Source organism: Culex quinquefasciatus, chromosome 3, assembly GCF_015732765.1.
Source record: "Culex quinquefasciatus strain JHB chromosome 3, VPISU_Cqui_1.0_pri_paternal, whole genome shotgun sequence".
NCBI lineage: Eukaryota > Metazoa > Arthropoda > Insecta > Diptera > Culicidae > Culex > Culex quinquefasciatus.
Genome location: NC_051863.1, coordinates 48,402,354 through 48,415,212, shown reverse-complemented (window position 1 = coordinate 48,415,212; position 12,859 = coordinate 48,402,354).

Below are 12,859 nucleotides of genomic sequence, written 5' to 3'. Positions count from 1 at the left end.
CATCATCTTGATTATTCGGCGGATCATCTTTTTCAATACTACACTTGCAAGTGTAACGTCACACGTCGAAAAATGACCTGTCACATTTTGTAGATGGGCAATGTGTGTAAACAAAGTGAAATAAATATTATTAAGAAGTGCTGACAAGGAAATTCACAAAAAATCATCAACAGATTGATTTTCTTGGAGAATTTCGGGAGCGATTTTCTTTTGCGTGATTTGCCTCCTCTCTATTTCGTGGGTGAAGAAAGTTCGCAAGCGAAATTGATTTTTTTGTGATTATTCCATCCCTGCCCAAGACATTACCCAATCCACAAAAGCAACGCGTGGCAAGCGCGGTAAATCTTGTCAAACCTATGGACTCTTGGGAGTGGAGAGCAGTAAATGGCTCTCTTAACCGTGTACACCCTGGAGTTGGACTCTATTGTTATAGCATTGACAGCAACCATCCGTTTCCCGTTTCCTCATCCTTATCCTAATCCTGAATTGGTAGTAGCAAACATGAATTAAAAGCAAACTATAGTATTAAGAGCACACATTGAAATTGAATTTGAACGCTGCAGTACACGACCGACAACAGTTATTCTTAACTAATTCGGTTGTATTAAACAAAACTTAATTAAATAAAGAAAAAAAATACCAAAGATCATTTTTTGAATTATTGTACGATTTAGAAAACGATTAGAAAAAATATACATTTTCTTGTAGTTGTAAGATTTTTTACATGCAGTCAAGCTACTAGTTGATCACACTTATTTACACCAAACACTTATTTTAACCAATAGAGTCGTTGTCATATACTATTTTGATGCAAAATATTAATCAGAGCCAAGGTCAGAACAATTTTTAATAAATTTAAATTTCCCGGGAATTCCCGGGAAATTGATTAAAAATTTCCCGTTTCCAGGGAAATTTGTAACACCGGGAAATTGTACACTCTAAGCTAAAGAAAGTCCAAATAATGGTCCTTAAAACAAAAGGGTTAACAGAAAAGATGGCATGCTATTGACAAATTATCACAAAAGTGTTCCGAATATGTGGGATGACTGTACCTCTGAGATTTTTTCAGCGTTTAGAGTGCTGGATTTTTCTTTTTGATTGCATGCATGTGGGTAATGTGGGTAATTCTATACCAACTCACACGAAATCGGAAAAGATGCCCCGACCCCTCTTCGATTTGTGTGAAAATTTGTCCTAAGGGGTAACTTTTGTCCCTGATCACGATTCCGAGGTCCGTTTTTTGATATTTCGTGACGGAGGGACGTTACGACCCCTTCCATTTTTGAACATGCGAAACATGAGGTGTTTTTCGATAATTTGCAGCCTGAAACGCTGATGAGATGGAAATTTGGAGTCAAAGGGACTTTTGTGTACAATTGGACGCCCGATTTTATGGCGTACTCAGAATTCCGAAAAAACGTATTTTTCATCGTATACATAAAAAAACTCTGTCATTTTCCGTTACTCGACTGTAAAAAAAATTGGAACACGTCATTTTATGGGAAATTTAATGTACCTTTCGAATCTACATTGACCCAGAAGGGTCATTTTTGAATTTAGAACAAAATTTTTCATTTTAAAGTTTTGTGTTTTTTCTAACTTTGCAGGGTTATTTTTTGTGGTGTAAAAATGTCTACAATGTTTTTCAAAACTTTTTTTTTTATAAAATCGCGATAACTCGTCGTCCCGCCCGTGTGGATCAATCGGACCGCGCACTGGACTCACAATCCAGAGGTCGCCGGTTCGAATCCCGCGGCGGCGCTCTAAAATTCTTTATGTTAATATGGGTATTCGGCGCCGTCACTCCGTGCCATACTTTCATACACTTAGGAGCCCAGGGCGGCGAAGTCCTTGTAGATAAAAAAGAAGACACTAGTGATTGGTACTAGCAATGGTGGTTGACAGCTATAAAGTCAACTTCGTTTTTTCATGATGTTTATAAGCAAACTTCTAATGTTTATATATCAAAATTTTTGTAATTGTCTACTTTACAACTTTGTAGAACATTATTACACTCTAAAAAATAACCCTGCAAAGTTAGAAATATCCCGAAATTTTAAAATGAAAAATTTTGTTCTAAATTCAAAAATGACCCTTCTGGGTTAATGTAGATTTGAAAAGTACATTAAATTTCCCTTAAAATGTAATGTACCAATTTTTTTTACAGTCGAAAACCGGAAAATGGCAGAGTTCTTAAAAATTTTTTAGAGTTTTTTTCGATGAAAAATACGTATTTTTTGGAATTCTGAGTACGCCATCACATCGTCTAATTTTACATAAAAGTCCCTTTGACACCAAATTTCTATCTCATCACCGTTTCAGGCTGAAAATTATTTAAAAACACCTCTTTTTTCACATTCTCAAAAATGGAAGGGGTCGTACCGCCCCTCCATCACGAGATATCAAAAAACGGACCTTGGATTCGTGATCAGGGACAAAAGTAACCCCTTAGGACAAAGTTTCACGCAAATCGAAGAGGGGTCAGGGCAACTTTTCTCGATTTTGTGTGAGTTGGTAGAGAGTTACCCAATTTTAAAAATTTCGATAAGTATCTGTCAATTTATTTTAAATTGTTAATCAATGACCTTCATCAAGTGCAGCAGAAAAATCCCAGAATGCATTTTCACGTGAATTATTTATTTTAAAAACACCGCATTACGTCGTACGTGTCTGTTTCCTTGAAACGAAAACCCACTGACTCCGGCTGGGGTAGCCGAAACCACGTTTCACCGATTTCAATTTCCCTTTTTATTTTCAACCTGCAACACACACACACGTGCCTGTGTGTGTGTGTGTTTATTCCTTTGGGTGTATGTCTGGGATAGATAGATGTCTCTTCTTGCGGTGGAATGTGTTTTCATCTTTCTATGAGAGTGTCTGTGTTTGTGTGTGTGGTGGTTGGAAAATTAAAAACAAACTCAACCGGAAAAGTCGAGAAAACTCAGTCGGAAATTGAAGTGTCTTGCATGTTGAGAGTCGGGCTCTGATGTGCCTGGCTGGGCTTCTCTGTGTTACTGGCTGATGGGTTTCAGTAGTGACGACGACGACAACGACGGGTCCCATCGATCTATCCGTGCGCAGGGATCCACAGGACTCGGGAAAAAGGGTGTCGTACTAGAGTGTAACAAAAATGACTTTTTGGCGGGCATTCAGGGGTTTGTTCTGGTGGGCATACTGAGCCCAAATCCCAAATATGAGCTTGATTGGACGTAACAGGAGCTGGCGCTCCGCCCTTCAATTTTAAATGGGATTTAACCCGTAAAAAAAGATTTTTTCAAAAATGTCAATTTTTGAGGCATTTTGGACACTGAAGCGTTTGCCAAAAATATCACTGGCGTGTAGGCCAGAACTTTGCGCATCTTTTGGTATATATATCATTGAAGTTTGGAGCACCATGGAGCTCGGTACAGACCTTCAAAGTTTGGCATTTTTTCGAAAAACCGGCCCCGGCAAAAAAGATATGCGTCGCGTCTCGCGACGCCCGAGACGCCATTTGATTTTGCTGGGACCGAGCTCCAGGGTGCTCCAAACTTCAATGTTATATATACCAAAAGATGCGCAAGGATCTGGTCTACACGCCAGTGATGTTTTTAGTAAACGCTTCAGTGGCCAAAATGCCTCAAAAATTGTCATTTTTGAAAAAATCTTTTTTTACGGGTTAAATCCCATTTAAAATTGAAGGGCGGAGCGCCAGCTCCTGTTACGTCCAATCAAGCTCATATTTGGGATTTGGGCTCAGTATGCCCACCGGAACAAACCCCTGAATGCCCGCCAAAAAGTCATTTTTGTTACATCCTAGTGTCGTACGCTCCCTCGAAAGCTATCTGTCTAGGATGTGTGTATGGTAATGGATTCGCTACGGTGGTTGACGGTACACTACCAGGTACTGTGGACTGGGAAGATGTGCGGGCATTTAGATTTATGTTAAATTATGCTTCATTTATGCAACAGGCTAAAACATTATTTTTTAACTAGCACTTAGTGCTACAGATGCACGACAATCTTAGAACTGCAATACCTTGGATGTTATCAAGGAAAATCTTTCCGATGATGAACAATTTAAAGAGCAATAAAAATTTACAGTTTTTAGAAGAATTTTCAAAAATCTTAAACCATGTTTTTTCCGTCCAAAACTAAACACGTTTGGCCCCACTGTGCTCACTCCCCAACAATTTCTTTCCCAAACATATGCCAATAGTACGATAAGAGCTTTCCCACAGGATGAAAACTGTAATTCATTGCGGGCCCCTTGGCATCAGTTTGGTACACACACACACACACACACACACACACACACACACACACACACACACACACACACACACACACACACACACACACACACACACACACACACACACACACACACACACACACACACACACACACACACACACACACACACACACACACACACACACACACACACACACACACACACACACACACACACACACACACACACACACACACACACACACACACACACCTTTCATAGCCTTGTCAGGGGCGAAAAAATCCTAGTTCTTCTGCCGATGCCCCCCAGAAGAGTGGCAGCATTTGGCGATGAATGTGACGATAAGTGACAAGACAAGTGAAGCGTAATAAAAATCAATATTGCACTGACAGGAACAAACTGTGCGACGAAAAAAAAAACAGGAACAGAAACGCGGGAAGCTTTAAGCAACTGATGGTGATGGAGTGCCCTTCCTTTCCAAATAGGGGGAGAGGGGGTAATATGCACCCCCTAAGGGAAAACTGTGATTTCTCAACCAATACAGCATTACTGTGGAAGTATTTTGTTCGATGTTCTAAAACAACTATTATTCTTCGTCATCCATGCGAAAAAAGTCTTTAAAAACCTCAAAAATGTTCGAAAATATCCAATTTCTAAAAACATTTTTGATTCATTTCAAACAACCATGCGGGGCAATATGCACCGCAACATTGGGGCAAAATGCACTACAAAAACGGGGCAGAATGCACCACAACATGGGGCAAAATGCACCGGATAAAAGCAGTTTTCACTAGTCACCACTAGATGACACCGCTGTTTTTACAAAGGAACATAACAGCGGTGCATTTTGCCCCGATCACGCTTTTTGCAGAAAATTTAATTAAAAATGCATTTTTTGATGTTTTTGGACTCATCTATCTACAGAATAATGAAGATTATGGCATGATTATGGGGTGCATATTACCCCCTCTCCCCCTACTCACAAAAGAGTGGGGTGAGCTGGAAGTTCGGGTACAATTTACTGGAAAAATCATGCAATTGATATCAGTTGGGCCTTTGCAAATATTATTTGAAGTTTATGTCGCCACTGGTTCCGGCGAGCTGAGCCCTAGTCTATACGATTTCGTTTGGGAAATGTATTTTTTCAGTTATGAGCATTTTTGAGCATATATCGACGCCGTCGTGCTAACTTGTCGTACGTCGCTTTTTGACGTTCCGAGAAAAACGCGTTTCAATGTTTGACCGCGAATAAGGGAAAAGTTGAATTGGGAAAAGTTGTTTTTTGGCAGCTTTTTTTAAGTTTTTTTTTTATTTATATTTCAAAGAATATTTCTTTGGAAAAGTCATTGAACGTTGAAAGGAACATGTGTGTGTTTTACAGATTTCTTATAAATAATATATGTTGCCGATAAAACGCTACTAACCTCAAATTTCCCAGTTATCTTCTTTAGAACGGATTCAAAACCAAAACTTGGACCGTATGCACAGTGGTTTAAAAGGCTGTTTTGACGAACTTAATTGATTAGAGCAAAAAGTAAGCATTTTCGTGCTTTGACATGTTCTACAACTTTGTTCAGCATTGTCATGGCCTACTTTTGGTGAAATTTGTTTTTCAAAATACTCATCACAGCAGGCTATGGAATTTCTAACTTTTTACAGTTAAGAGATAGAGCTTTGGTGTCTTCGGCAAAGTTGTAGGGCTGAACATTTCCACAAACTTTGTCGAAGACGCCAAAGCTCTATCTTTGCATTGAATACCAGTTTTGGAACCTTTTTCATAAACCCCTGCCAAAAAACAGTTTTTTGACTAAAACTATGTTGAACTTTGATTTTAGACGATTATAATGTTCAGAAGAGTTGTCAGTAATATCAAAACAAACAACTTTGTCGAAGACGCCAAATTGATAGGAGCTATATGTGATGAGTTAAAGCAAGAATTCATGATATTTTAGCTAGTTTTCGAGCTCGGTATACAAAGCCTCGGGCAAATTTGGGCAAAAACCCATACAATAGGCTTCAAGTATAACTATTCCACTACAAAATGTCGGGTGAATCATTCGTCCGAAGGTTTACGGTCATAGATTTCCGATCATTTTAATTTATTTTATTTTTGATGACTATTTCAATGCATTTAGGACACTTTTAAGGCACATAAGCCATTTTTGCGATTTATTCGGACACACGAGGCGTGTAGGCTAGACTCTTGTGAAAATTTTGATGTATTGGAAGTCTATTTTTGGAATCTGTTGGCTAATAAATAATATGAATGTTCGAAATAATTTACAGTCTTTGCAACACTAACGTTATGACGTTGACTAGATGTCTAGATTCGCCGACTAGCTCTTTTGGGAGATTTTTTTTTTTTCAAAGACATTCCCAAAAATACATTGCATAGCCTCAAAAATAGACTTCCTATACATCAAAATTTTCACAAGAGTCTGGCCTACACGCCTCGTGTGTCCGAATAAATCGCAAAAATGGCTTATGTGCCTTAAAAGTGTCCTAAATGCATTGAAATAGTCATCAAAAATAAAATAAATTAAAATGATCGGAAATCTATGACCGTAAACCTTCGGACGAATGATTCACCCGACATTTTGTAGTGGAATAGTTATACTTGAAGCCTATTGTATGGGTTTTTGCCCAAATTTGCCCGAGGCTTTGTATACCGAGCTCGAAAACTAGCTAAAATATCATGAATTCTTGCTTTAACTCATCACATATAGCTCCTATCAATTTGGCGTCTTCGACAAAGTTGTTTGTTTTGATATTACTGACAACTCTTCTGAACATTATAATCGTCTAAAATCAAAGTTCAACATAGTTTTAGTCAATTTATGAAAAAGGTTCCAAAACTGGTATTCAATGCAAAGATAGAGCTTTGGCGTCTTCGACAAAGTTTGTGGAAATGTTCAGCCCTACAACTTTGCCGAAGACACCAAAGCTCTATCTCTTAACTGTAAAAAGTTAGAAATTCCATAGCCTGCTGTGATGAGTATTTTGAAAAACAAATTTCACCAAAAGTAGGCCATGACAATGCTGAACAAAGTTGTAGAACATGTCAAAGCACGAAAATGCTTACTTTTTGCTCTAATCAATTAAGTTCGTCAAAACAGCCTTTTGAACCACTGTGGTATGGTGGTGTGTCCTCACGGTTCTTACTCCCCTGTAGATTCAGAACAGACAATTTCAGAACTTATTGTTGTTTGAACACCCCATTCTCAAACTCAATCCAATTTAACGAATCATCTCTGCGGTAAACTTTAATTTGATTCGATAATGATTCATTGAAAAATTGAATTTATGGGCTTCACTGTCAGAATGTATAAAATTATCTTTAAAACAAGATCCGTGAAAAAATAAATAAATTTGCAATATAAGTATATTATTTATGACCAATTTGGTTAAATAAAGATCGTCTGTCTTTAAAATTAATTGATTGATTATTTTTATAATGTGCGCTGGCTAGTTAGATCGATGCTTCAAATTCTATTATTTTTTGTTATATTGCAAACATAGTTTATAATATTGCAGACCTCTTAAAAACATAATGGTATGTAATGAATTTTACAGAAAAAAATGAAATTTTTTTTATTCAATGCTTAGCAAAATTCGACACTAAAGAGATTACCAGGGTAGCATTATGATGAACTTTATGAGCATAGAGAGTGATTTGAAGTTTGATTGAAAGTTTAAACGGTCAATTCAGAACCAATTTAAGGGTTATTTAAAAAATAGTAAAACAAACTGATTGTATTTTGTTTAGAGCGTCCAAATTCCCGTCCCGGGAAAAAAATCCTTGGAACTTCCGGGATATCCCGAAAAAAATACCTCCCGTTTCCCGGGAAATTTGTAAATTTCCCGGGAATTCTCGAAATTCAAGCGAAATTATGCATTTCTAAACTTTTTGGCACTCTTTTATAATTTATAAAAAAAAGAGCTCGATTATCAGTTTTTCCTAAAATTCCATGTCAAGGTTTATTTCAAATAATATTAATTTCTGAACTATTCACAACTGGGAATAGATCTTGTTTATGTGTTGGACAAAAAAATACGATTCTATTGAATGAAAATAAACTATTATAACATTGGTAAGATTTTAAACGAAATTTGTTGTTATATGATTAGAAAATAAGGAACTAACCCCTTCCCGCCAAGATCGAAATTCAGATTTTTTTTACGTTTTTGTTTACCATGACCAAATTGGATGAAAATTTTAATTGGTATCATAAAATGTCTCAAAGAGGGTTGCGCACAGAAAAAAAGGTGAATTTTGGAATGTTGAAAATTTGGTAGGTTGAATATTACCTCTTTTTTTGAGCAATATTACATAAAAATGTGTACAAATGTAAACCTGATGAATATTCATCAAAAACTGATGGAAGTTCATAATTTTCTGTGGTAAAATTAATATTTTTTTTGCCACAAAATCTGTCACCATTTCCTGATGAATATTACCATCATTTTTTTTCCGTGTATGAATGATGACCTAAATCATTAAGATTTGTTCTGGAAAAAAGATTTGCAAAGCAAAACATAATTCCTGCATGGCTTTTGTTTTCATTTCCACTTAATGTGTCAATATTATTCTTGATCATATTTTTTCAAACTATTCACGGATACATTTTTTAAAAGCAATTTTTTTGGTTTTGGAGCATGGATATTTTACTCTCTGTCCAAACACTTTTATTAGAAAAATAATACTTCTTAATGAAAAAATACTAATGATTATTTCTTTGATATTTTGTACGAGTTTTCAAAACAGCTTATAAATTTAGAAAATTTCTGTATTTTATTGATGTTACATGTTTTTTTACAAGCAGTCAAGGCATTAATTGATCCAAATTCTTATTTTGAATATTTAAGTTGCTAGTCCATTCAATTATATTGCAAAATAACAATCAGAACCAGGATCAGAACAATTTTCGATAAATTTCAAATTTCCCGGGAATTCCCTGGATTTCCCGGGAAATTTATTGAAAATTTTCCGTTTCCCGGGAATTTTGTACCCCGGGAAATTGGACGCTCTAATTTTGTTATTAAATTTTTATGTGGTGGCTAAATATTGAAGAAAAGTTTTTTAAGGAGTCTTTTGAGAAATTTAATGATAAATTCAATAAATACGTACATTATTCCATTTTTTTGTGAAAAACCTTTGAAATAATGAAAAACCATTAAAAAAAGTAAGTTGCACTGGACCCCTCCGACAAAATCTTTTAACTATGTAAACATATTAATGAGAAATTTAACAATAACGTTCATTTTTCCATTCAAATTAAGTTACTTCTCTTATGAAATTTTTGTTTAGGTTAAGAAATATCTTCAAAAAGTTGTAGCTGAATTTTTAATTTAATAAGGTTGTTTTAAAAAATACATCGTGTACAGAACGTGACGAAAAATCGTTAGAGAAAAAAAAAGTTGATTAGTTTCTGTGATTTATTTTTTAATAAAATGAACTTTCTTATCTGATTTAAAGGAAAGAACTGAAATGCTAACGAATATCCCTCCTGCAGGTTTGCCATCTGGACTTGGTTTGATTTAGATTAGCCAAGCTGCCTGCTAGAAGATACAGAGCACCTGCCCCGCAACCCGCCCGATGTGGGTCTCATATGGCCGGTGTGCAGCACAGAGTGTCGATGGTTTATGAGTAACGACCGACAAGTCGTAAAGCCAGAGAAACGGGGTTTTCTCTTTATTTACCGCTTTCCGGTGGTGCCAGGTGGTGTAAGGGTGGTTGAGGGGTGCTCCTCTGTCTGTGTACCTGGACCTGGGTCGACGTTGCCTTTGCTCGAGTAGGAGGTGAAAATGACGAAGGCCATTAGATTTGCATTCCGATGAAGGATGATGGACTGGCAGTGATTGAAAACGCAGATAATCTAGAAGGACGTTAATGAATTGGAGTTTTGCTGCTCGCACTTATATGGCTGACAAATGTATCAGGCCTCTTTTGGTTTAATTAAGACGAGGGGTTTTCATACACTCAGAAAGATGATAGTTTCAATTTTGAATCTGAAGTCTAACTTTACAATAATTGTTTATTCAATCTTGTGGATGAAACTTTGTAGTAAAACTTTGTTTATCAGATAACTCTTCTCCATTGGACTTGTTTTTCTCGGAAAACACGCGCAAAGCTTCAGTTCGTATACATCAGTTACAGTGAAAAGGACAAGACAATTCCAGCTTAGCACAACATTTCGCTAGTATCTTACAGATGAACATCGATAGGAATATGATGAGTCGTTTCCGAGAAAAGGTAAATGTTGCACCAACTGTTGCCCGAGTTCGCCGTAACAAGAGCTGACTAAGGTATTCATAAAGTTTTCCCGTTGGCAATAACAAGCCCGTCGTGGAAAGCTAAAAAGTTTGTTTTCATGCTGAGTTTCAGAGTCAGGTGTGGCCGTGATGGTGGGGCACCAACTTTTTTACTGGCATCAATCACGGTGAGTTCATCTGGTTGTCAATATTTGGTAACTTTTTGACTCGTTAACGTTCCTCGAGTAAAAAAAATAAAATAAAAAGTAGAAACAAAATCAAACAGACAGAATAACCCTGAATTACGTCACAACTTGTTACTGTAAGTGAGCTTCAATCAGGCGCCCTCATTAACTCTGACCCACGACCGCCGTTTTATCGTGGCAAATCAATTTGTTGCACGTGAAAATCACCACCCACTCTAGCTGATGCATGATTGCTAAGCTACTAAAAGTATTATTTATGGAGGTATAAAGCTCGCGCATAACTCGGTCGTTTTATGATCCCACAAGCACACACTTACTGTCCCAGCAAGGATTCGTGACATTTTATTGGTGTGAGTTATTATATGGCGCGGCGCGAGAATCATGACTTGATGCTTTTCGCACGCGGGTATAATGTCGAGGTAGTGGCACATGTTGTGGGAGTGGGTTGTAATGCCATGCCTCCAACAAGAAATGTCAATCACTGTGAAATTTCCGCTAACCTATTTATTTGTGTGTCAGACGAGGTGTTGCATAAATCCATGATTGGGGGGTAATGTGTTCGGAATGGAATTGCAATATCATCCGTAGGAAATGACTTGGTATTTCGTACAAATCAGTTTAAAAGATTTTCATTGTAGTCTTAAACATATGAGCTTGACATTTCGGCCAAGTAGGATTCCCATACTGATGAGCTACATATTTCAGGGTGCAATATTACATTATTTTACACTCTAACACACCAAAAAAGTAGTAACCAAGCTGCATGTAAAAAGTCTGGGTTTTCAAATAAAATTTTATGTAATATTGCAGAGTAGTTTGTGCAAAAAGTTGCCAAATGGTGTTTCTTTCATCACGAGCCACAATCTCAAATCATTGCATGGCCATTTCTCCGCAACCAACTTTTCGACACTGTTTTGGTTTTATAGCTGACCGAACAAACTCGGCAGAGCCTCGTTGGATAAACTTAAGGCTCGTGATGAAAGAAACATCATTTGGCAACTTTTTGCATAAACTACTATGCAATATTTAGTTTAAACAACATTTCATCGCCGTCGTGCCAACTTGTCGTACGTGCATTTTGGGCCAAATTGAGTTAAGAACGCCATTTTGTGCAGCTAACAATGCCTCACCTTTAACCTTCACAGATCCCCAAAATTCGATTTCAATCCTGAGATATTCAACGAAATCCGAAAAAACTCCGTGCATTTTTGTCACTTTACATATGAAAGTAGTTTCAATCTTGTCATGCTATCTTGTCACTCCCTGAAAATTGAAGTAAGTCCGACAACTGGCCAAAGGGGTTTCAGGTCAGAACGCGTTTGACGCACGTGCATGCCCGACTAACGTGAACATTTGTAGTTATAACTCGGGACTCCGGCAACCAACTTCAACCAAACTTCGGGAGAATGCACATAATAGTCAGCCAAACAAAACGTGTTTGTTATTGTTTACATTGCGTGCCTTCGTTTTTGTTTATTCAAGGTCAAACATTAAAACGCGTTTTTCTCGGAACGTCAAAATGGCGGGTACGACAAGATAGCACGACGACGTCGATTTGAGAAATGTTCTGATCATGACCATCATTTTTAAAGGGTCAACCTTTTTAACCCATGCCCTGTGAAATGTCAGTCTTAACTCCAAAAAAAAACAATATTACTTAAAAAAAATGAAAATTAAAAAAAATATAGTTGAAAATCGGACCAATCGTTCTCGAGGTATCGATGATCAAAAAACGAGGGCTAATTGGACACAACACTGACAAAATCTAACTTTCCTGCTTTTTATCTTTGCATGACCATATCTTAGCAACCAAAGGCTTAAAATTTAAAAACTGCGACTTTTTTTTCAAAAATTTATCGAAATATAGCTTTAACTTGAAAACGATTCCAAATTTCATTAAAATGTTTTTTGATTGCAAATTAGATTTTACATTAAAAAAAATGTCGTTAATTTTTTTTAGACCTTTTTGTACGTTTGTAACCTTTGTGGTTGGTGCCTTCCTCACTCCCAACTAAAAGATTTTCATAGATCTTTACAATTCAAGACTCGTTGGATCTTTCAATTACCTAAGCATCGATGGGTCGGGCAACGGATCCGGACATAGTTCTCATACAAATACGTGAGATCTGGCTTCAAAAAAGTACATAAATATCACTCAAGTGAT